Source organism: Amblyomma maculatum, chromosome 1 (genome assembly GCF_055883805.1).
Source record: "Amblyomma maculatum isolate TAMU_Amacu chromosome 1, ASM5588380v1, whole genome shotgun sequence".
NCBI classification, from domain to species: Eukaryota; Metazoa; Arthropoda; class Arachnida; order Ixodida; family Ixodidae; genus Amblyomma; species Amblyomma maculatum.
The window spans coordinates 135023437-135047264 of record NC_139344.1 but is presented as its reverse complement, the minus strand read 5'-3'; the positions used below and the strand labels follow the sequence as shown (position 1 = coordinate 135047264).

General features: G+C 45.3%; 1 long non-coding RNA gene across 3 annotated transcripts in view; it reads left to right on the top strand.

The window, feature by feature from the left end:
* Positions 1-292: 292 nt before the first annotated feature.
* Positions 293-23828, top strand: part of LOC146203990 (uncharacterized) — a 38513-nt gene continuing 14977 nt past the window's right edge. For 2 of the 3 annotated variants that reach the window (XR_014703938.1, XR_014703936.1), the window contains exons 1-3: positions 293-453; positions 2476-2638; positions 6579-6756. This is a non-coding gene — a long non-coding RNA (uncharacterized LOC146203990). Of the gene's footprint in view, positions 454-2475; positions 2639-3372; positions 3422-6578; positions 6757-23828 lie in introns of those variants that run through there. The other variant, XR_014703937.1, reaches the window with a different exon arrangement.

Here is a 23828-nt window from a genome sequence, read left to right as displayed (position 1 = left end):
GAAACCATGTGACCATGTCTTGATGGCTGTGTTTAATAATGTTTACGATAATGCAGCTGCGGAAAATGTTATATATATATATATATATATATATATATATATATATATATATATATATATATATATATATATATATATATATATATATATTCAAAATATAAAATAAAATTCTTGGAAAAAATATAGCTACTTTTAGCTCCTTGCTGGATTTTTTAGCTACTTTTATGCTGCCATCTAGCGACTTTTGCTCACCGACATTTGGCAACGCTGGCAGCGAGAGCCACACATGGTATGGATGAGCCACACGACACAAGACGAAAAGACAGGGATGAGTCGATGAGTCCCGGCTGCCCGCTGGGCGTTTATGTCTAGGCTGGAAACGCGCGAAACGAAAGATGCTGATCTAACTGAACAACGCAGATTGAGAAAAAGAAGAAATCGTTTTGCCAGCAGGTGAGCAAGATTTCGTTGTTTGTTCATTATGGGGCTGGATGTGCGCGGTGATTGTTTCTTCCGTAGACCACAGTCATTGTTCCATTTGCACCCTCAAGAGCCTCTTACCGTAAAATGAATTTGAACCAACGCTGTCACTTAATTCATTCAATGAGATAACCTATAGCGTTCTTTTCGCAGCCTCTCTTACCCACGCGAGTGCGAAATTAGCGAGCGGGATGTGTGTCCATTCATCGTTCAGTTGATGCTAAGCGCGGGAAGACAGGACAACAGAAACACTGAAAACAAGACAGGACACAGCGCTTTTAATTTCAGCTCGTGCTAGTTCCCGTATTCTTGTATGTGTGTTCATGTACGCCTGTGCTAGATTAAATTTATAGTTGGTGAAAACATGTTGTTTTCAGTGTTCCTGTTGTCCTGTCTTCCCGTGCTTAGCATCCAGCAAAATCCATGCACCAACTAGCCTGCAAGAATGTTCTGGCAAATCATTTAGTTATCGAAGTTTCCGCGTGTTTCTCAAAGCCAGCGGCGGTAACGACTAAGCACGGGACTTCATCGCTGCTTCGCAAGAACAGTCGGTTTCGGCGCCTGCTTTAAAAAGCGTAGAACTGATATAAAAGAAACGCATGAGCGTAATACTAAACCTTTAGTACAGGCGCATTTAGGCGGACATTAAGCGGCTTAGCGCAAGCCGAAATCTGTGGCAAAAAAAAAAAAAAAACAGCTAAAGCTGGGTCGACTTCACATGACCGTCTTCTATTTTGATGCCGGCGAGACTCGGATTCCTGCAGCCTAACACCTTTTCTCTATGGCTTGACGCTTTCGGCGCGAGCCTTGTCATTTTTTTTTTTTTTTTTGTAGTGCTTGGTCTGATATCCAACCAACGCTGCGCATAAGGCTTCAACTGTCTACCGTGCCTAATGTTTCCTTTTATTCGAACTGGTTCACTTTATAATTTTTCTATTTTCGTAGTGTCAGGCCCACGGTTCTTTAATTTTAGTTGGATTTAGTTCGCGATGACTCATTTCGGTGCAGCTCCCCTTAACTTTTCTTTTTCAATTTATGTTGTGAGAGCCATAAACAACCAAACTGTGGCATAAGTTGTGGGCAAAAACGTTGGCTTTAAGTGCGTCGGACGGACTGAAAAACCTTTTACAGGTATATCCTGTGGATCCAGTAACTATAGATTTCAGACTATACTACAGGCAGATTACGCAGACGTGGTACGCTCTCTCCCATTACGTCCTACAGGTCGAAGCAGTATTACAAAACCTGACAGATATGACCAAATTTTTCTTTAGGTACATCACCCGAGGCATTAGCTGCACATCAAATTCAGTGGTACAGGTTTGCGGGCATACAAAAGAAACAAAACAACAACACATAGACATGCCACCATGCAAATATGTACCGCAACATTGAGATGGGGCCATTTTCGCCCAGTTTTCACCAACAGTGAAAACAACAGGTCGTTAACCTATTCCTTTGCGCTTACGCTGAACCATTGCATTTTGAGGAAGCTTCACTGCACGGTCAAGAGGCACCACTGCTACTGCGGTGTACTTCAAAAAGCGCCGTGCACTGACGATTCTGGTCAACATACGTTGTAATCAGTGTGGTTTTTATATGCATTGATGCGACATTGTACCCAAGTGTAAAAGTAAAATGTAAAGCAAAATGTCTGAATGTGCTTTATCCCAGTGAAATCGGAACCGAAACTAAATGCACTTTGTGTTTTTCATTTCTTCAGCGCCGTTGTTAAAAAGTGCTGGGCCCCGTCATTTTAGTCATTGCCTTGTCTTTGTCATTGCTCACTATGCCAGACGTCGGCGAACTTCAATGTTTGTTTGAAGCGCTTCTTCAATTGTGAACCGTCAGGAAGTGTGCCGTGTTTAGCGTGCGAATACAACTGTAGTAGGGCGTTCACTCGTGTAGTGCTGTCGAAATGCGATATTTCATGTAAACGGCCATTTCGAGTCTTGCTAACTTCTCGGTGTGTGTGCTTCATTGTGCTGTCTAAAGGATGGGTGCTCTGTGTCCAGTTTGAAAGGATCGGAAGGAGGAGGCCTGGACAGTTCTATTCAATGTGACTATAAGTTGGACCTGCCAAATATGCAGTAGTACTTTTACTGAACCTGGATAAAGGCGAACATCTGTCTGCATGACTACGCAGTTGTCTTTAGAGGTAAGCAATGTTTACAATCTTAATTTAAAGTACTTGTGCACATTGCGAAGTAAGACAAGCTAGAGAGATGACATATTGTATCGTATGGCTGCAGCATGTGTTTACAGCCTCTAAATATTGTTGTAGGCGCTTCATTTCAGATGTCGTAGAGGGGTCATGGCAGCTGTGGGTTAAACTCTCGGTGATTTGTTGCGAGAAGGCGTGGTGCAGAAAGGCTGCAGCATGAGTAATAGACCTGGTCGTTCTGTATTTTAAAAAATGCTACCATGTGTGTGCAATGCCTTTTGTGACTTCAGCTTCAGTAGGAGGCAGATTGGGTCTTTTTTTTAAAAATTGAAATGCTTCAAGTTAAGCAGTAATTTGCCCACGTCTGTGTCTCGTTCTACACATTTCAGCTCTTGCTAGTTCCCGTATTGTATGTGTGTTCATGTACGCCTGTGCTACCTTAAATTTATAGTTGATGATCCAGATAACAGCAGTAACGGGTACTCAGATCACTTTAAAAGAATGCACGTTTTTGGCTGTGTCTTTTGACTGCTGAATCCATCCAACCTAGGATTGTGATCCTGTTGGTATTACAAAGGTAAATTTCTTTGTGTCTGGATTTACGTTTTTCATTGCATGAACATTTTTTTTATGCTCATCTTGTGTCTGGTTGCCTAGACTGTAGTTCTCTGACATTTTGATTGCACCGGATTTGTTATTGGTTTTGTGCTTACTGTGGTTTTGGACAGGCACTGACAGATTTTTCTCAGCACAATGATCATGCTGCAAAGACAAAGACAAGTCCTCTTGAATTCACGCTCCCCTACAACCTTTGCTCAGTGCTCTTTCATGCTGTAGACATCTTCTTTCTCTTGTTCTGCCTTTGTTTTTATGGGTCGCATAAAAGGTTGAGTTACCTTTCTCTTTTTTAATTATTGCTTGAAACAGATTAATACAGTGCAGCAGCGATAGGGGCAAGGAAGAGTGATGCAAACAAAGGAGCTAACAACGCTGTTTATAGACTTGAACCGGCTTATAGAGCCACCAGTTCCAAGACAATACAAAGAAAAGAAACAACAAACATATCATGCCACTGTTACATGATTACTTCGTTGCTCCTGTCCTTCCCTCTAATGTTTAACAGTATGTTCATGGGCATTTAAGAACAACCCTTTTTCACTCTAGTGCATGGACGGCATGGTTACAAACTTAAAACATTTTGAAATGACCTGAGTTTCTGCCATCAGTGTTGTGTTGGTGTCACAGCATTTGTGCAGAACAGCTGTTCTTTCAAAGGCAGGTGTGCATTTATTACACTTGCTGCAGTGTTTGCTTACCTCATCAGAGTTTCGATCTGTATTTGAGTTTTCTTGTGTTATATGCATCCTGCTCTCCGAGACCTCACTTCTCAAAGGTGGAGTTCAAGTATGTTGAAAGCAACTCCAAAAAACTTGATCTCCATCTTTGGTCATACAGTGCGAAGATCATATTGTCTCACAACGAAGTGGAATTTGTAATGGTTCATGTGTCGCGCCAGTCTTGAGTGATATATATGTCTCTCTGAGACTGCAAGTTTCAGGATCAGTGCATCGAGCGCGATGTAAGCTATGGTCTTTAGGTTTATGGATGCCGTCCTTGCAGTTCTGAATGATGTCAGAGGGTATTTTGAGACACAAGTGTCCCAAGTTGTAACCATGTTCACTGTCTGCCTTCAAACGTTAAAGGTAACCATTCAGTGCCCAGCTGATGGCCACATTATGTGTCTGGATTTTTGCTTGCATTTCGGCCCTAAACATGTATGCTGAGCCTGGGAGCTAAGGGGAAACAAGCCAGTTCTTTTGCACGCCTCGACACATTTGAAACTAGTAAAGAGACCTATAGTAAGTTATTGTTCCATGAGTGCTCTTGAAAAATCATGCGCACGCCAACGGGAAGATGCATTTCAGAGCCAACTGCGCCGTTTTAAGGAAGCCAGGTATCCAGCGAATCTTTTAATTGATGTAGCAGAGAGCTCTCTGCTGTCAGGAAGCAACCCAAAGCAAACAACTGCCATTGTCAAATGATACTGTGTTTACAGACTGGCAAGAACGAGAGAAAGAAGATGGCTACACAGTATAAAAAAAAGCATTGAACAGGGGTTGAGGAGAAGCCTCAGTTTGCAAGCCAACATTTTAACAAGAGGACTTGTCTTCATATGCGCCCAGATGAAGACAAGTCTTCTTGTCGAAATGTTGGCTCGGCTTGTGAACTGAGGCTCCCCCTCAAACCTTGTTCAGGATGCTTTCATATTGTGTCTACATATTGTGTCTACATACTGTATCACACAACTTAAAAAAAAGATTAGAAAGAAAGCATGAACTGATGTTGTCTTCTCCGTGTGAAAGAAATTGAACCAGTGGTGCAAAAAAGGTAATTCTGAAAGCATTGTAGAACATGTCTGTGTGGCCAAACATTGCCCGTGCCAGCTAAACTGCAAAAAAAAAAAAAAATGTATTTCATTCTTTTGTCATGTGGAAATGTTTATATCAGCCAGAGAAAGGTGTCTAAACACTAGACTGCAGGAGACTAGAAGAATCTGAAAGAGGTCTACCTGGGTGAGCTCAGCCAAATTTGCAGCGTGTGTAAGAACTGCACACCGTCCCTGCACCTGAGAAGAGTTGTTTTTGAGCACCTGTTACCATGTTATGTTAGATTGGCAGGAAGAGGCTGTTAATCATCATGGGCATAGGCAGAAGGGTGCAAAAGGGGCATTTGGCCACCCCCGGCCCCTATAAGACGCAGGTGAATTGGTTTTGCCTCCCCCCCTCCCCCAAGGAAAAAATTCTTGCTGACACCCATGTTATACCTCTGTCGCATGGGCAATCTCAATGTCCATTGAGTGAATAGCGATTGACATTTTCGATGGTCATCAAATGCACTATTACCATACGGCGAATTTCAATGGTCATTGAGTAGTGAGCGTATGATCCGACAGATCGAGCTATGGGTAACAACATGTAGTAAAAATATGAAGTGAAACAGTATAGAACGAGGTGAATATCACACTAAGTTCTTTTTTTAAATTAAACTTCATTCAGAGAAGGGTATTCAAATACCTCACAGCGCAGCATAACCCACAGGCACTGCAGGCCAGCAACGCCGGAAAGACGACGATCGATTTGCATTTGCCGCATTCGTTTTGTGCCAGGATGCTGACACAGTTCATTGGTTGTCTTCACTGCGTTCGTAGTTGCTATCGTCAAAAACACGTATGGGGCTTTTGTATGTCTTGGCTGTTGCAAAGTGTGGTAAAAGGCGAACATGAGCAAAACGCTGCGGCATGCCCTGCTGCCATATAAGAAAATTGTCAGTTTGTTTACATCTGAACACCGCACATTATCTAGAGCGATCATTTTGACTCCCAAAAAACTAGTTGACGAACTGTTTAACTTAGTGTCAATAATTTAATCCAGAAGACATTTTGCTTTTTGTTTTTCACCTTACGGTGAATGCGGGGCTGCTCTCAATGTTCCTTGGCATGCCAGTGGTCATTCTTGAACCTCTTGAGTCAATACTGATCACGTTCAAGCATAATTGAAAACCTCCGTGCGGAAGTGGCCGGTTCCCATTGAGTTCAATCTCCATCGACTCGATGGGCATTGAAACTGCCCGTGTGACAGCGGTATTAGTGAGCGCCTGTGTTTGCATGTCTTTCTTGTCCCTGCTATATTATTGTGCTGTATTCTTCTGTATCATGAACCAACATGCTAGGCAATACATACTATTGATTGAAGCTGTTCAAATAGCTTCACCCCTATATATTTACCTCTATCTGCAGGCCAAATGATGGTCGGAATTTTCACATGATGTGGCGATTAGAGCAGTATGTCTACTTTTCCTGACCATATAGACGGTGCATTTCACGAATGAAGTGTCAAATACGTGAACACATCGAATCTATTGTACATCCCTGCAGGGGCACCTTGTGTAACGAGGTGTTGGTGCTTGGTGCCACCACGGACCTTGAGCCCCCATACTGAAGCTGTCATCTGTACCGTGGCAAAAGGTTGAGAGGTGGAGGGAGGAAATCATGAACGGTGGCGGTCGAGGCCATGGTCAAGTCTCGGCCGATGGGCTGCTCGCCTGTCTACCAGGTGAGGGGCTCCGGGACCTTCCTCTGCGTATAAGGGTGAACCAGAGGTGACATATATTAGGATCCCTTAGACTATCCATACTGTATGGAAAAACTATCTTCAAAGAAACACGATCAACCTCTGAAAAGGAGCCGCACCGAAGTTACGCAACAAATCATGGCACCAACTGATAACTTCCCGAAGTTTCTTGTTCTGCGCTCTATAACAGAGTCTAAACCTGTAAATGAGCTGTCAGTTTTTCTGATTGCCAACTCGCTGAAGGCCATCATTGGGGCAACCTATAAAGCCAAAAAACTAGGATCTGTTGACCTACTAATAGAGGTATCAGACAAAAGCCAGTCAGACAAGCTCCTCATAACAAAGACATTTGCTCACCTTGACGTTCAAGTATCACCGCACTGCAGTCTGAACAGCTGCCAGGGAGTGATTTCTGAACGAGACCTCCTAAACGAAACAGAATCTCCTTGAGGTCCTCCAGAACCAAGGTGTAACTGCAGTTCGAAGGATAACAATCAGGCGAAAGAATGAGGAAATAAGAACAAAACATATTGTTCTCACTTTCAATTGGAGCACACTTCCTGAATTCATCAACGTGGAATTCATCCGATGCAATGTTAGCCCATACATACCAAGTCCCCGCAGGTGTTTCAAGTGCCAGCGGTACGGGCATGGCAGCCAGACATGCCGAGGATGCCTTACCTGTGCAAAGTGCAGGGCACACGACCACACAGCAGATAACTGCAGTACAACTGACTACAAATGTGTGAACTGTGAGGGCACCCACCCCACATACTCGCGGTCCTGTGCGACCTTTCAGGCTGAAAAGGAAGTAATCAATATAAAGGTAACTGAGAAAATAACATACAGAGAGGCGCGAAAAAAGTACAGAATGCTTTCCTACGCTCCCTATGCTGACGAAGCCTGCAGAGGGGCCAGGCCGTGTCTAGTAATGGTGGGCATGCAGTGCACTGCTGCTGACATGCTCCCACCACAGCTCCTTACTAAGCAGCCACCGGCTGCACCAATCTTTGCAATCCCGGAGGTCACTTTCTCCCAGACGTCCGGGACACCAAAGACATCTGAGAGGGACTTGGTTCCTCTTGAAAAATCTGCCTCCATGCCTTCACCAGAGGCGATGGAGGTGAGCATGGACTCCGCAGCGTCAGTGGCATCTAGGGAATCCGCCAATGAGAGGCGGGGCCTGCTGGACCGCTTCAAATAAAAAAACATACACCAGTTAAGCCTCCTGATAAGGGCGGCGAGTCTTAATCCTACTCTATATTCTTTCCACACTTACCAAAATGGCTACCGAGAGCATCATTTATTGGAACTGTCGAGCACTCTTAAATAATCTGGATGACGTATATGAAATCCTCGCTGAACGCCAACCAAACATAGTTTGTCTGCAAGAAACGCATTTGAAATCAACAGACACATGTTTTCTCAAGCATTATCATGCATTCAGGAAAGATAGGCAAGGCAGTACTCACCCCCTCTGGTGTCGTTGCCATTGTAACTCAAAAGTCAATCGCTTGTCGAAACATCTCGCTTAACACAGACTTAGAGGCGGTAGCAATACAAGCCTTAATATTCGGCAAAATAACAACAGTATGTTTGCTGTATATTCCACCAGATTATAGAACCATGGCTGCTGGTCTGAGACTTTAATGCCCACCACCCATTATGGGGATGTACAAGAACGGACTTCCGAGGTGCACTATTTGAAAAGTCCTTGTTGTCCTCAGGATCATGTTTTCTCAACTCAAAACGGCCAACATACTACAGCTCAGCTCATAATACGTACACAGCCATTGATTTAGCTGTTTGCTCCCTGATGCTCTTGGCAGCTACAGAGTGGGTTGTTATTGATAGTCTGCATGGAATTGACCATTTTCCCATCTCTGTGAAGTACACAGGCAATAAAAATGTAAATGTGTCTAGTCCCAGGAAATTTGAAGAATATGCGGCCCACTGGAAGATGTTCAGGGAACACTCAGCTCTGCCCTGCTCATCAGTTACTGCCTTAGGCGTTGACGAATCTCAACTCTTGATCACGCTGCACATTATAGATGCTGCAAAAAAATACATTCCCCAAACATCAAGTAAGCCACGAAACAAACGAAGACCCTGGTGGAATGCAGAATGTAAGACTGCCCGTGAAACACAAAACGGCATGGCCAAAGTTACGACGATACCCCACGGCTGAAAACCTAATAGGATTTAAGTGCGCAAAGGCAAATGGCAGGCGTGTTCGACGCATCTTTAAGCGAGAAAGCTGGTCGTCATTCCTTTCTTCTGTGAACTCTTATTCTGGTGCTCACAAAGTATACAACAGTATAAGAGCACTCAAAGGATATAGCACTCTCCCAACACCTCTTGTCAGCACTAGTGGTGACTCTCTTGAACATCAAGCAGACACACTAGGGCAACACTTTGAATACATATTCAGCTCAGCGCACTATGCAGATTCCTTTTTGCGGCACAAGGTAACTGAGGAGAGGAAGCTAATACATGATAAAAGAACATGCGCAAGAGGCTACAATAGCCCTTTCACCATGCAGGAGCTGAAGATTGCACTAGACACATGTGGGAACACAGCACTAGGTCCTGACAGGATCACATATGGAATGCTCAGGCACCTGTATGTGGATACGCTTGAAACCCTACTCAGCCTGTATAATAAAATATGGGCCACAGGACGCTTTCCTAAGGCATGGAAAGAAGCGATCATTATTCCAATATTAAAACCCGGGAAAGAACCCACACTTGCTGCTCCCCCCGCCGAGGTGGCGCAGTGGTTATGGCACTCAACTACTGTTCCCAAGGACGCGGGATAGAATCCCGGCCCCGGTGGCCGCTTTTCGATGGAGGCGAAAAGCAAGGCGCCCGTGTGCTGTGCGATGTCAGTGCACGTTAAAGAACCCCAGGTGGTCGAAATTTCCAGAGTCCCCCACTACGGCGTCTCTCATAGCCTGAGTTGCTTTGGGACGTTAAACCCCACAAACCAACCACACTTGCTGCTAGTTATCGGCTTATTGCACTAACCAGCTGTCTATGCAAGCTTTTTGAAAAAATGGTAAGTCGTCGCCTTCTCCATTTCCTTGAATACAATGGTCTTCTTCATCAAAACCAAGCTGGTTTTAGAGCTGGGCATTCAACAGCTGATCAGCTCATTGCATTTGAGTCTTGTGCAAGGGATGCTTTTGTACATAAACAACATATTTTATCTGTCTTTTTCAATCATGAAAAAGCATATGATACCACTTGGCGCTATGGTATCATCCGCGACCTCTTCTCTCTTGGCATCACAGGGAACATGTTGAATACAAGTTACTTGTCTGAACGGACCTTCAAAGTTCGTGTTGGCAATGCATACTCAAAGCAGTACATACAGGAAAATGATATCCCTCAAGGATGGTGTTCTCAGTTGCACACTTTTCATAGTCAAAATAAACTCTCTAAAAAGCTTGCTGCCAAAAACCATTTCTTGTTCTGTATAGACAACCGTCATGTTTGTAAACAAAGGTGGTGCTGCGATTGGCAGCGACAAGGGGTGTAAGCAAAAGCGCAGCGTGCCTACACTGCGCCAAGCGACGCTGCCTTCGAAACCAGTTTGCTCGTGCGAATATCCTGAAGCGTAAGCTTCGCTTGTGCGTAGAAATAGTTTGGTTTATGCTTGGAGAGTGTTTCAGCACGTTATCAGCTGATTACTGCTGGAATTACCTGGCAAAGAGCGCTGCATTGGCTTCCTTCTTCGTGGCCTCAACAGTGCGTAGCTACGGTACGTAGGCGACTGCAGTGAGTGATTAAGTTAAATAAAAATGAGAAAGCGCAATGTATAAGAGAGACTAGTAGTGAACACTGTTAAACTCCCGGGCCTATTCCTGGCGCATGCAAGGAGGACGACAATACGAATGACTGAATTGTGTTTTTTATATGACCATCTCTTTTGACTGGCTTTCTGCTGCTTCAAGCAATTTCGCACTAAAGAAATTATCGGCAACTATATATATAGTGAAAAAGAAATTTCATTTCTAGCTCTCTTTACCAGCAACTTAAGTAATATAATTTCATATTTAATAAGAAGAACTCAGTCGCTTAGTTATTGTAACATGTTTGCCTCTGCCAACTTGTTTTCGCCTGCTCGATAAAAAAGACGTTTGACGTCTGTCTCATCTTACAGACGTAGCCAAGGTCATTCACAGGTTAATATGTACATGCCCGTAAGAATGCTCTCATTTTGTTCTCTTTGCTCTATAGGAGAGACGCATGAGTGCAGATGCAACGTTCCTTCACGGTCGCTTGCATCGAAATTTGCGCGATCTGCTGAGCTTTTTTAATACACTTGGAAATTTTTTATTCAAATGCGCATCATCTTATTCTACTGATTTTGTACCCCTCATAGCCGATTCCACTTTGGGACATTAAACTCCATGTACCCTATATACTTAAATATTCTACTCGATCAGAGCTAGGCTGTACGTGGATATTTAATTCGTTCGTCACAATCTTATAATGACCTCCAAAAATAAATGAAAAAAATATGAGAAATAACGCTGCGGGACATGTTCACTATAAAACCGGTGAAGAAGATCGTTAACTCGCGAATGTAAAAGCAGAAAAAAAAGCTACTATAAAAGTGCGTGCATATTTCGGCAATAGTATTACCGTATATTGCCGATTATAAGTCTACTCCGATTATAATTTGACCCCCCAACTCGCGACCCCCTTTGGGCAAAAAAAGTTGGACTCCGAATTTAGGTCGACGCTGCCGCACCCTGCGGTCCTAGCTCACCCAAAAAGTATTTCAGAAGGATGACTCATAAAGAAACATTTATTTGTTCATGAGACATCTGTCGTCGTTTGTGAGGACACAGTCGCGGTCATCATCATATGAGCCACTGCTGCCGTTGGTCGTCGGAAGCGGTGCCGAGATGCCGCACGTGGAGAACGCCGCAGAGACCATGTCTGTTGGTAGTCCATACCAGGCATCGTTGACCCATTGAGCCACTTCGCCCAAAGAAGCTCGCTTCAGCCTCCCTGTTGGTGTCTTTGGGTTTTCTTGATGGAACCACTCGTTGTAGAATGCACTGATGCAGTCTGAATGGCTTGCTCAGCGCCACATCCAGTGGCTGAAGAATAGGTGTCAATCTGCCCGGAATGATGACCAGGTCGCATCCCGCGTCCGCTACCGCTTTTTTCACACGGTCGGTTATGTGGCCGCGGAATGAGTCCAGGATGAGCATGCTGCGGGGCTTCAGCAGTGCCCCCAGACGCCTGCACCACACGAGACGAAACCATTCGAGGACCATTTCATCATTAAAAAATCCCTTCTCATTCACCCGCACGATGACTTTTGGCAGGAACTTTTCCTTCGTCGGAATCGTTTTCCTCTTGAACAGAAGGAATGGCGGCAACTTGTGCCCATCTGCTGTACAGCATAACATGACCGTGAAACGGTTGTGCATGTTGCCCGTTGTCAGCAGGCGGACCTGGCGCTCCCCTTTTGCGGACACGGTCCTATTGATAGGCATATCAAACCAGACTGGAGTCTGGTCACCGTTGCCTATTTGACCAAGCAGGAATGAATGTGTTGCCCGCAGGTCATTCACGTAGCGCAGAAAGGCGCTCCGTTTTTCTTCGTAGGCTTCGGGCAACTGTTGGCATACAGTCGTTCGTCGCCTCAGGCTTACGCCGTTCCTCTTCATGGAATTCGTCACCCACTTAGACACTTTAAACTCGGTATGCGGGATGCACATCTCCTCCCCGACAGCGCATGCCTTTGTTTCAATGTCATTGTAGCAAACACTCAGGCTGTTGCTTCTCTGGTTGTGAACCCAGTCTCGAACCGCCTCCTCAATGGCAGGGTATTGTCCGGACTTTGGCCTGCAAAAGGAACGGCGTGTAGTAGCACACGCAAAAAGCTTACTTCTTTGTTTTCTCCAGCCTCTCGCGCACCTTTCCGAGACGTCGAACTTCCACCCTGCTTCGACGTTGTTTTCCGACTCTGCGTAAAGAATGACTTGCCGCTTGAAAGCAGTGCTGTACTGTTGCCGAGGTTGCGGCGGCATCTTGCAAGTCATCCATCGAGTGACACAAACCACATACACCGCTGTTAGCTGTCACGTCGGCTAGAGTACAGGCGGTGCGACGAGAAGAAATGGCAGAAGGCACACAACGTTGCACAACACGCGAAAGTGGGCCTTGGAAAATGTTTCTCGGCTCATGTGAATGGTCACGTGTGGCCGTTTTGGATTGGATTGGATTTATAGCTGTACCATTTGTATCAAACATTACCAGCCTGCCCAGCTTTGGCCGTTTTTTCATGGAACGCCCACGGTTTGTCGATAAGTTGCTATTGTGTTAAAGCAAACCTTTGGTGCATATCTCAATTAAATTCAAGTTTTTTTTTTTTTAAAGCAGATTCACTTTCACATTGTGTCTGACAACTTTTATGAAATTACGAGAAATTTAAGCAGACTAAGACTCCGCATATATGTCGACCCCAATTATAAGTCGACCCCCCAACTTTCGGAAGGACATTTAAAAAAAAAGGGTCGACTTATACGCGGCAATATACGGTAACTTCAGTTGACACCTCACCTTGTGTTTGGCGCTCTTTGGTTTAAGATGCCCTTGCGCCATGAAAAAAAAAAACAGTTCAGAATCTGTTGTAGATGCTTGTCACATTGTGCCCTTAAACTGTTTAAAGCTGCGATATTGTCGCGTAAACAGCGACTCTTACAGTTGCGTCCGAGGTCCAAGGCATGGCAAAGGTTCTACGAACAGCGTCAGAGTTCAGACTCGAGGTTAGCACACTTCTTCCTCTCACACTTCTGCGCTTCTTTGTCGTCAACGCATGCTACATTAGCCCCCCCGTGCTAAAAGCATCGTCCCGATGCTAGATTGAAAGAGGGACAGAGTAAAAGGGGCTGCTATCTGGCATGAAAAGGCTTCAAGCGGACCACGTGGACCACTTCAGAACGCTTGAGACGCCGGGGCTCTGGTTCCTCGTGCGGAACGACTTCATAGTCCAGTTCACTAACGCGTCGAAGAATGCGGTAGGGGCCGAAATAACGGCGCAAGAGTTTTTCGCTCAGTCCGCGTCGTCGAATGGGGTACCAAACCCAGACAAGGTCACCTGGCAGATAGTCTGCAGTCTGCCGCCGCAGGTTGTAGCATTGTGCATCTCGGCCTTGCTGCTGCTGTATTCGCACCCGTGCAAGTTGACGGGCCTCTTCAGCACGCTGTAGAAAAGAGGCGACATCATCATTTGGACTTTCGTCTATGTGGGGCAGCATGGCGTCTAGCGTGGTCGTCACTTGTAGGCCGTAAACTAGGCGCTTCTTTGTCGTCAACGCATGCTACAATATCAGGCCTGTCGTTCAGCTTACAGGACAAGTGAAAGAGTGGACAAGTGAGATAACTCTTATGTAATGTTCCCTGAGCGGCTATCGAGGCTTACCAGAGAGGCGACAACTAGGAGTAGGTTTCCTTGTCAATAAGTATATAGCGGGTAATATAGATGAATTCTATAGTATTAATGAGAGGGTTGCAGGCATCGTAATTCGGCTTAATAAGCGGTATAAACTGAAGGTTGTACAGGCCTATGCACCTACATGTAGTTATGATGACCAGGCAGTTGAAAGCTTCTACGAAGATGTAGAATCGGCAATGCGAAAAGTAAAGACGCAGTATACTGTACTAATGGGCGATTTCAATGCCAAGGTAGGGAAAAAACAGGCAGGAGACAAGGTAGTAGGTGACTATGGCATTGGTTCTAGGAATAGCAGGGGGGAGTTACTAGTTGAGTTTGCAGAGCGCAATAACTTACGAATCATGAATACCTTCTTCAGCAAACGGAAGAACCGGAAATGGACATGGAAAAGTCCTAACGGAGAGACTAAAAATGAAATCGACTTCATAATGTGTTCAACCCCCGCCATTATGCAAGATGTAGAGGTAATCGGGAAAGTGCGATGCAGTGACCACAGGATGGTGAGGTCCCGAATTAGCCTAAATCTGAAGAAGGAACGCAACAGATTAGTAAGAAAGAAACCCATCAACGAATTAGCGGTGAGGGGGAGGGCAGAAGAGTTCAGGATCTCGCTACAGAATAGGTTTTCAGCTCTAACTGAGGATGGCGACATTACCCTAGAGGCAAGGAACAATAATTTCAGAGATATCATTACTGAGTGCGCGGTAGAAGTAGGCGGTAGGATAGTTAGAGAGGATACCGGTAAGCTGTCTAAGGAGACGAACGATTTGATTAAGAAACGCCAGAGTATGAAAGCTTCCAATCCAACAGACCAGATCGAATTGGCCGAGATATCGAAGCTAATCAATAAGCGCAAGGTGGCCGATATTAGGAAGTATAACATGGAGAAAATTGAGCAAGCTGTAAAGAACGGGGGAAGCCTTAAAGCGGGAAAGAAGAAATTGGGCATAGGCAAAAACCAGATGTATGCGATAAGGGACAAGGCGGGCAACGTCATCACTAATATGGAAAAGATAGTCAAAGTAGCCGAGGAGTTCTATACAGATCTCTACAGTAGCCAAAGTAGTCAGGACCGTAATGAGATTGGCGGTAGGGAAAAACAGTCAGACGTTCCACCAGTGACGAAGGACGAGGTCAAGAAAGCACTAGAAACTATGAAAAGGGGGAAATCAGCTGGAGAGGATCAGATAACTACAGATTTGCTGAAGGACGGGGGGGATATCGTGCTAGAAAACTTGGCCACCCTGTATACGCAGTGCCTGGTGTCATCGACGGTACCGGAACCATGGAAGAATGCAAACATTATCCTCATCCACAAGAAAGGGGACTCTAAGGACCTTAAAAATTACAGACCAATCAGCTTACTGTCTGTTACGTATAAGGTATTTACTAAGGTAATCGCTAATAGAATCAGGACAACCTTAGACTGCAATCAAGCAAAGGATCAAGCAGGGTTTCGGAAACTGTACTCTACTATCGATCATATCCATACCATCAATCAGGTGATAGAAAAATGCTCAGAATATAACCAGCCCTTATACATAGCATTCATTGATTACGAAAAAGCATTTGACTCAGTTGAAACCTCGGCGGTGATGCAGGCATTGCGAAATCAGGGGGTAGACAAGCCATACGTGAAAGTGCCGGAAGATATATATAGCGGCTGCACAGCAACCATAGTTCTGCATAAAGAAAGTAACAAATTTCCCATAAAGAGAGGTGTTAGGCAAGGAGACACAATCTCCCCAGTACTATTCACAGCTTGTTTAGAGGAAGTATTCAGAGACTTGGAATCGGAGCAGTTAGGGATAAGGGTAGATGGAGAATACCTCAGTAATCTGCGATTTGCTGATGACATTGCCTTGCTAAGCAACTCGGAGGATGAACTGCAAATAATGATTGATGACCTAGACAGGAAAAGTAGAAAGGTAGGCTTGAAAATCAATATGCAGAAGACTAAGGTAATGTTCAACAGCCTCGGGAAGGAACAGCAGTTTACATTAAGTAGCGAAATACTGGAAGTAGTAGGCGAATATGTCTACTTAGGACAGGTAGTAACCGCAGACCCGGACCACGAAAAGGAAATAACAAGAAGAATATGATTGGGATGGAGCGCATTTGCCAAGCACTCGCAGATTATGTCTAGCAGCTTACCGGTATCGCTCAAGAGGAAAGTATACAACAGTTGCATCTTGCCTGTACTCACCTATGGGGCTGAAACGTGGAGGCTAACCAAGAGAGTTCTACTTAAGTTGAGGACAACTCAGAGGGCTATGGAACGAAAAATGGTAGGGGTAACATTAAGAGATAGAAAGCGTGCAGAGTGGGTCAGAGAAATAACTCAAGATACCGACATTCTAGTAGAAATTAAGAAGAAGAAATGGACATGGGCAGGACATGTAGTGCGAAGAGAGGATAACCGATGGTTGCTGAGGGTAACAAACTGGATTCCAAGGGAAGGAAAGCGTAGCAGGGGGCGGCAGAAAGTTAGGTGGGCGGATGAGATTAAGAAGTTCGCAGGGGTCAAGTGGATGCAGCTAGCACAGAACCGGGTTAAGTGGAGAAATATGGGAGAGGCCTTGGCCCTGCAGTGGGTATAATCGGGCTGATGATGATGAGTGTTCCCTGTTTCAGTTAAGGAAATACTGGTTTCCTTCTCTATGACATCATAATACCAAATCAGACTTGCCATGATTATAGCAAAACACAGTGGTTTCTTTTACATTCAAATTTCAGTTTGAACTGAAGAGGCTTGTGGCATTCACAATAATTTGAAGCTATTTTCGACAGCGTTTCATGAGGCTCAGTGTTGCTTTTTTTGGGGGGGAAAAGCATTCTTTGTTACCCATTTAGTAGCATCTGTGGGTGCTGACAGCCTGTGATCAATAGTATACCAGACCAGTTGGCTTTCAGTTATGCAGAGCAAAACTAATCTCAGATAAAGGGAACTTTCTATTTTATTCTTTTCTGTTCTCTAACTTTTGTGCGAAAGAAGAACTAAGAATTAAGAAGGTTCCACTGTGGTTATCTGTAAGCAGGTCTGTAATACCCTCTCTACACGGGCAGTCCTAACCGTGGTTAAGCTTAACTACAGTTACAGCGTTTAACTGTTGTTAGAGCGAACCGCAGTTAGCCGCGCTTACACACAGTTTAAGCATCTTGATTAGTGCGACGGAAAAGATCATGTGATGCTCGCCCGAGTGAAGTTATAAATTCACCTATCGAGGCGCTTTATTAAACAAAGCTACTTTTAAAAAAATAAGCAAAAGAAAAAATTGTGTTCCATGCTAAGACCTGCTTGAAAACCTTTTTTACTTGAACATGTGGCTGACGTTAACGGAAAGCTAAAAGGAAGTCTTAAACAATGAACACAGTCGACTTCGTAGCCGACTCCGCGCTCAACTTTCACCTCTTTTCACCGTGACTGCGTACTGCGACACATTAGTGCTGGTGCTATCGCTATTTCCGCTTCTTTTCTTTCATCGTTGGTGCGACTTCGTTTGCCGTGCACTGTGCATTTTTTGTCGTCAAGCCTGTGATGGCCTTCAGCAGACCTGTGGCGTACGTCGCAAATGACTGCGACGCTGAATTTTGGGCCGCTTTCGGGGCGCATCAGGCAGCACTGCAATGCCTGCGCGTGCAGAAGCTGGCGCTGAGCGCTGAAATTGACCTGCTTGAAGAAAAAAGGAAGCGTCACCGGAGGCGGTCAAAGCGCCTTTTGTTGGCGGCAGCGCACCTGTCTATGAGCAAAGTTTGTGGATGTACCCGCGCCCTGACTCATGGTATGAAACAACACTGCCGCATCTTCCGGACAGCGGATTCCGAGAAAACTTTCGAGTCAACCGCGCTACATTCCGTTATATGGTGGCAGTTTGTGGAAATATGCGTCGGCAGGACACAAACATGAGAAAAGAAATCCCGGTGGAGAAATGTGTGGCGATTGGCCTGTGCCGCCTCTCAACACCAGTGAACATAATCTTTCAAGAATTTTGCAGCGTGATTGTGGAGAAGTTTGAAGCATGATTTGCGCAGTTGCCAACACAATGAGCTGCATGAGCACATGCGTGAATTTGAAGCAGTCTGCGGCTTCCCACAAAGTGTCAGTGCACTGGATGGCTGCCATATAGAGGTGTGCCCTCCGAAGCAAGAAGCTACAGACTACTATAACTACAAGGGGTGCTATAGTGTCATCTTACCTGCTGTTGTCTACCATTCCTACAGGTTCCTGTACACCAACGTTGGGAGCCCTGGTAGAAACATTGACTTGGCTGTATTTCAAAAGTCTCGGTTGCCTGGTGTTCTGGCTAGTCCACTATTCAGAGGGGAAACCGAGGTCATTGAAGGTGTGGAAGTTGGCCCAATTATTCTTGCTGACCAAGCATTTCCCCTTGCAGAATCATTTATTGAAGCCGTTCCCTCTACCTGGCGCCTCTGGATCCCCCTCACTCACCTTTAACTACCGGTTGTCTAGTGCCAGACGTGTTGTGGAAAATGCATTCGGACATGGGAAGGCACACTTTAGAATGTTGCTAAAGGGTCTTGAGTGTAACATTCATAGTGTGAATGACGTGGTTCGTGCTGCTTGTGTGTTGCACAGCACTTGCGAGCAGCTCAGTGACCAGTGTGATTCAAGCTGGTTTGGTGTGGTACAGAGTGCAGATGAAAAGCGGCCTCAGCGAGTTTGCACAAGCAACCGCGAAGAGCCGTCAGGAGTGGCTGTCAGGAATGCCTTGGCGAAGCACATTGCCAGGAGCTAGAGCCCGTTCACGTGAACTGTTTTAAAGGCATTTAGGAAGGTGCTCCTGCCAAGAACTAACAGCGCTTATCAGAGCCACTCTCATATTTGTGAAGGAGCAGGCACTGCAGCTTCGGCTCACCTTTAAAAGCTAACACTGCATGCATGTGATGTATTCCTTCTAGGGTGAAGGTTGTGAGGGTCACGACTAGTGTGCTAAGTTACATAAGCTACATGTGCTTCTGAAAATTGTCTTCCATTATATAGCTGACATGCATTATATTTACCGCAGTGTGCTTTTTTTTTTCTAAAGCATGACAACGTTTTTCTTTACAATTATAGCTTTATGTTAAGCTATAAAATGATGTGGTTCATACCAACCAATGGCACTTCTTATGACAAACAACTCTTCACCTGCGCGCAACCTTTGCCTATAAACTTGTTAAGCCATAAAAATATCAATCCTTGCTCTAGTCTAACAGATCTGCCTTCAAACAGTTCTGCTAGCACTCAGTAGTAAAATATTGGCTTAAGCATCCCATTCTTATAGTATTCATTCCTGTTTAGCACTGTTGTTTATGTAGCCAATTCAGTGTCATTGTACAGTAAAAGCTCGTCAATTCGAACTCTGTTAATTCAAACTTACGGTTAATTCGAACTGACGCTCGGGTCCCAGAATGGCCCTATGTATTTCAATAGGAGAAAACGCCCGATAATTCGAACATGCCAGTATCCACAGTGGTTAATTCGAACTAGGAGCCCATGGCTCACACAGCTCCTTGCAGACAGAAGTCGGCCCATACCGTGTACAATGCGCAGAAAGATGACTAAAGACGCAAAAAACAAAATCTTTCAAATCTGCCCACGCGCGCGAGACGAGGTGCGCACTCGACAGGCACAGCGAGCATTCCGGTGCATGTCGTAGCAGGTTTTCGCTGCCGGGTGCCGACAGGCTCCATCACACCAATGGTCCAGTGCAAGAAGTTGCAGGTTTTGGCTGCACCGCGGTTGCTGGGTGTGCCTTTGACAAGCCTTTTTTTTTTTTTTTTTTTTTTTGTCCTTCGGTCACGTGTGCACAGCACAGTTGTCGGAGTCGTGCATTTGTTCGTGCCGCAGTGGTCCATCAAGTTTTACCGTTTTCGTTGCCTCTCCGCTTTGCCAGCGACGACTCATCGATTGTGACAGCCATGGCAAACCGCGGTAAATACACGGCAAAGGACCTCAAGACGAAAATGGAGATTTTGAATGAGGTGGAACGTGGTGTCCTATCCAAGACGGATATAGCCAAAAAGTACGACATCAAGAAGAGCACGCTGTCGACGCATCTCAGGAACAAGGAATCGATCAATGCTGCCTTTCGTAAAGACGTTATAGAGCCCTCTCGCAAAAGGCTACGGACGTCGGCTGGAGAGTGCCATAATGGCATGGATAAAAGAAGTTTGCAGCCGGAACATTCCGTTAAGCGGGCCGATAATTGCTGCGAAGGCTGCAGTCTTTGCCAGCCAAATGGGCATCAGTGAGTTCGGCGCGTCGGAAGGCGCGTCACGGGCTGACATTTAGAAACGTTTGTGGGGAGTCAGCTGCAGTCGACAAGGAAACGTATGAAAGGTGGGTCTCCAGCGAACTGAAGGAACTCCTCGCTGATTATGCACTCAGCCTTGTATTTAATGCTGACGAGACGGCGCTATACTTCAAGTTGCTCCTCAACAAGACCGTCACTTACAAAGGCGACACTTGTGCTGGCGGAAAGAGAAGCAAAGAAAGAATCACCGTCATAATGTGTACAAATGCGACGGGCACGGAACGGTGCCGCTTGCTGGTGATCGGCAAGGCAGAGAAGCCTTGCTGTTTTAAAGGCATCAAGACTCTTCCTGTTGATTACACCGCAAACAAAAAGTCATGGATGACACGGGAAATTTTCACTGACTGGCTGCGCAAGCTAGACAGGAAATTCGCTGCACAGAACAGGAATGCCCTCATGTTCGTGGACAACTGTACAGCTCATTGGGACGTGAGTGGACTGACAGCAATCCGCTTGGCATTTTTGCCAAAATACACGACTTCTGTGCTCCAGCCTATGGATCTTGGAGTTATTCAGAATTTAAAAACGCTTTACAGGCGCCACCTCCCAGAGAGACTTCTTTGTTTGGACAGCGGCAAGTCGTACGACATCGATTTGCTTGGAGCTGTCCACATGCTGGCATCATCATGGAATACCGTCAAGCCGGAAACTATAAAAAATTGTTTCCGCAAGTGTGGCTTCGGTGACGCCCCAGAAGCCTGCAGCGCGGAGGTAGTGGAGGCTTCGTCTGATGACGACTCCGTCATGCTCGACCATGGCTACGCGGCTTTGTCTGAGGGTGTCGCCTTTGAAGCCTACGTTGACGTTGACAACGGTGTGGAGACGTCTGGGCTCTTGAGTGATGAGAATATAATCGTGGCTACATGTGCTCCACAGGGCTCGCGGGTGGCGAACACGGCTGAAAGCGACGATCCAGTGCCACCCCTTAGTACGTGTGAAGTAGCGTCGACGCTCCATCTCGCAGCACGATACTTCTCCGCCGATGAGAATTCGGATCCTGCGCTGGAACTCTTGGGCAAGCTGCAGTCGATGCTTGTGGAGTCGGGGCAGAAGAAACGCAAGCAAACGCACATTACCGATTATTTTTCCGTGTAAATAAACATGGTTTTGAAGCTCGCTACTCACACGAATGCATTCCGGTTTTTGTTTGCGGCACATGACTGACCGATTAGTCCCGTTCATTCGCCGTTGCAGCTCGATTGCAAAAATTATCGGAATCGCCCTCCGTAAACGTGCAGTAGCACCTAGCCCTCTTTACTCGTGGTAGTGAGTCAACATGTGGGCTCGGCCAGCACGGTGGGCCACGATGACGCTCATTCCAGTGCCCGACAGTTAATTCGAAGTCCGCTTAATTCGAACAATTTTCTCGGCCCCTTCGAGTTTGAATTAACAAGCTTTTACTGTACTGCCTTTTTGTTTTTGTGTCACATGGTGTTGTGTTTCTTGTGGTTGTGTCACATAACTTGCTACTCTTATCGGTTGCTGTTTATTTCATTTTGATATTCATGTATGAGAGGTCATCATCATACCATATTGCCAATCTGAAACTGGCTGAGACCTTGTTAAGCTGTTCAAGCTTTTAATCTTGTACTCCTACTTAGTAATATAATGAAACGCATTCTGTATATAAACCTTTCCAATAAGGGCTCCTTGGGTGTCGCCGTATCGCTCGCTGTGTGCATCAGAAGTTAGCTCAGTGGAAGCGGCAATGGAACTGGTTTGCAATAGCCCAGAGAGAAGGCGTTTCGACATGAGTTTATAATTCAGTTTTGATGCCATCTACACTTGCATTTCTTCATCACGGCAGCTAGTTATTCAGTTAGCACAGACACATGCCATTACATTGTAATTCAAATATATCCACAAGTTTTCAAATCAGTTCTGCGCAGTGTTTGAATAATCAGTGTGAGAGGCCGCCTCCTTTGCTTCTTACAACTCTCTTGCAGGCAGTGCCAACTCTGACCCCATACAGCATGCTGCCGTGTTGAGTGTACGCGAGCAGTAAAGAGTCTGTAGGCATGCAGTGCAGTGATAGGCATCAGCACGATTTATCTGAGTAAAAACATTCAAAAGGCTAACCTTAAAGATCAGACAACTGCGGCAGACGCTATTTTTGATAAGTCTTCTCAGTTGATGTTATGTCATATGACTGATGCCAAGATAGTATCCATTTCCAGGTGTGTTCTAGTAGTGCCAGGTTGTGCATCTAGCCAATCTGCGTTTTAACCCCCATCAGCTTTACTTCACTGCAATGGGCACTTTGCTTTCTTGTGTTTACAAATACGTGCAATCTTGCTGCTTTCCAACATTTATCTCACCTGTAGTCATGTCTTACGCAGGTGTAGATTCGTCTAAACGATTGATCGAACAGAACTTTAAATAAAATTTTATTTCAGACTGTTTTGCAGGTTTCATATTAAGAGTACAAAAATGCAAACATGACTATAAACTGTTAAGTTCGTATTCCACTTGGTAGCAAGGCTGTACTATTCATATTAAATTTGATTGGTTTGGAACAGGTACTATTTGCACATCCCTACATGATTTGCCCCGTAGGCAAAAAATTCTAGTGCGGCACCTCAGTGCAGGCAGCAATGAATTCTTCATAACTTCTTAAAATGCGTTCCGAGACAGCAACTTTTTTGAATTGCAAATTACTAGTATATTGGCAATTGCAATACAAAAATTTAAGCAATAGCAGTTCATCGCATCACATGAACTGTAATGCGATGAACTGCAAACCAACAAACTTTCAGTACTTTTCATCACTCTTTATTGAGAGTGTCACTGTTTTCTTTATTGTCAAGAAATTTTGCTAGCAGTCTTGCCATGCTTGCATGGTAATTTCATAGCCCTCTTCTTGGAGGCGAACCTTTTTTTTGCGCATTTTATGTGCCTTGCGGTCAGCGTGAGCTGCCGCCTTCACTTTTCCTTTATGGAGGGCCAACAACTGTTCCAGTGCTGACCCTTGTCGCTTGCGGCGTTTTTTTTGTGCATTGCTCCTTTCATAGCTTGTGCCAGCACCGGCACTGGCTGTGTCTCTGTTGGTGGTGTTGCGAATTAGCAGGGTCACAGCGGAGCATCAGAGAAAGATGACCAGCGTGGCAGGCTTCTCATTCTGAACAGCCCGTGCCGTGCTTGCGCTCCGAGCACGCTCTGTACCTCTTTATTTTCCTCTAACACCAGCTGGTAACGCTGATCTCAGCGCCTCCGCTTTATATCGTCGGTGGTCGCCATAGGGCCCCCTGCCTAGACGG